The sequence below is a fragment of the Pseudochaenichthys georgianus genome, chromosome 3 (assembly GCF_902827115.2).
Source record: "Pseudochaenichthys georgianus chromosome 3, fPseGeo1.2, whole genome shotgun sequence".
Taxonomy (NCBI): Eukaryota; Metazoa; Chordata; class Actinopteri; order Perciformes; family Channichthyidae; genus Pseudochaenichthys; species Pseudochaenichthys georgianus.
Genome location: NC_047505.1, coordinates 23,336,516 through 23,338,281, shown reverse-complemented (window position 1 = coordinate 23,338,281; position 1,766 = coordinate 23,336,516). Strand labels below are relative to the sequence as shown.

General features: G+C 43.7%; 1 long non-coding RNA gene across 2 annotated transcripts; it reads left to right on the top strand.

Moving 5' to 3' along the window:
* Window positions 1-403: 403 nt before the first annotated feature.
* LOC117444133 (uncharacterized) lies at window positions 404-1,452 on the top strand. 2 transcript variants are annotated; one of them, XR_004551748.2, is made up of 4 exons: window positions 404-446; window positions 680-773; window positions 964-1,034; window positions 1,166-1,452. It is a non-coding gene; the product is annotated as an uncharacterized lncRNA (long non-coding RNA). The 2 variants fall into 2 exon arrangements; XR_011642731.1 differs by having other exon boundaries at window positions 1,163-1,452.
* Window positions 1,453-1,766: the final 314 nt, after the last annotated feature.

Genomic DNA, 1,766 nt, shown 5'->3' with positions numbered 1-1,766 from the left:
CCCACAGCCCTTCCCCAACAGAACATCCAGCACCCCAGGTGCAGTCAATGGCGATTCAATCATGCTCCTTGGTAGGCAGGAGGCACTACCATCCCAAAGAGAGGCGTCAGCTCCCAGAAGAACAACCCGGTCTACTGCTGGAAGAAACCTAAACCCACATAACCTTCCAAGGTCCACAGTGACTAGCAACAACGCAATGGGTGTGGTGAGGGCGGCTGCTCCCTGGGTGCCTGAAATGGTTAATGCCCACTTGTTTAGACCCTGGTTGTGAGTAACTTGTCGTCGGGGCGACGACACTTTTTGATGGGGTGAATGTGGGAATCTGACGTCATTGTCACCTGATGCGGTCACATGACCGGTGACCAGGTAAACAGGAAGCCATAAAAAGTTTGCCGTCAGTTCAAAAAAGTCTCTCTTGGCTGCCTGTCACTGGTCTTCTCACAAAGGTAGGAATAACAGTTTTAAGGTGGTTTTATGGTCTTTTAAATTAACTTATGCAAGTGGCTCATTTAGTTTGGTTTTATTAGGGCGAGTGCAAGACGAGAGTTTACCATTGACGGAGGGAAACTCTCCCGACAGGCACAAGACCGGGTCTGTTATGAGTAATTTGCTTTTAAATGGCGTTTTTAAACCGACGTTTTTAATTGTGTTTTAAGCAACTTATTTATGTGTTTTACAGAGCTTAATGTACACAACCGGCCCAGCTACCCGGGATATTAAGCGACCATTTCCCCGGCAGGATTAAGCTGAGTTGGAAATATACTCTCTTGGAAGTATGCCTTGTTTTTAACTCTTTCATTTTAAATTGAGTTGGTGAATGAGGCTGGCAACTAACATGTTATGTTTCCTTTTCAAAAGGACCAGGCCAGCCACTGTCCTATAGTGTTTCTTGTGTATTTTCTTGTGTATTTTCTTTCATGTGCAGTGTATGGCAGTATAATCATTTTATTATTTGTGTCGTAGGTTGCGCTCCTCTGCGGCGTAGGCCTGGGCCCGGGTGGAACGCTGCCTGCCTTCAGTGTAGGGACTGCACGGTGTAACACTTTCTTTTCTGTATGCTAAATATCTCACTGTTATTATTTCATAGAGATTGTGGTTTAAATATTGCATGCTTATGTTGTTTTGGTGTGTGGCATTTCTTGTTTTTGTCCCTCACGATTAGCAGGCACTGCAACCCAGCGGACCGGGCCTGCCCAACTGAGGAGGGTAACTTATATATGTATTGAATTATATTTGCCATTTTTATACTTTACATGAATTGATATTTTAAACGGTTTCCAAACACTTGTTAAATAAAGCTGTATTATGTTTTTGGAATTCATGCCTCTGTCATAATTGAACCGATTAAGGGAAGCTTTAAAATCGATCCACGACTTAGGGTCTACGGGTTCCTCCTGCCCCTTAGCAGGAGGTGGCGTTGTCAGTGACTAGCTTTACATGTGGCAACCTCAGTCACGGTTACCACACATGCATTTGTTACTTCAAGGCTGGATTATTGTAACCCTGTTGTAACCTGTTCATTTCTAAAGCCATGTTGGGTAAACTACCTTTTTATATCTGCTCTCTGATCTCTCTACGAATTGAAAGTACGTATTGCCTGAGATCTCATGATGTTTTATTAAATGTGCCAAGTGCTAGGACTGTCTTAGGGAAGAAAGCTTTTAGATGTGCAGCTCCACTAAATTGGAACAGTCTGCAAACCTGTTTAAAACTGAGCACTTTGGTTCCCCTGCATCATTTTAAAACTCGGCTGGGTGACATGCTGT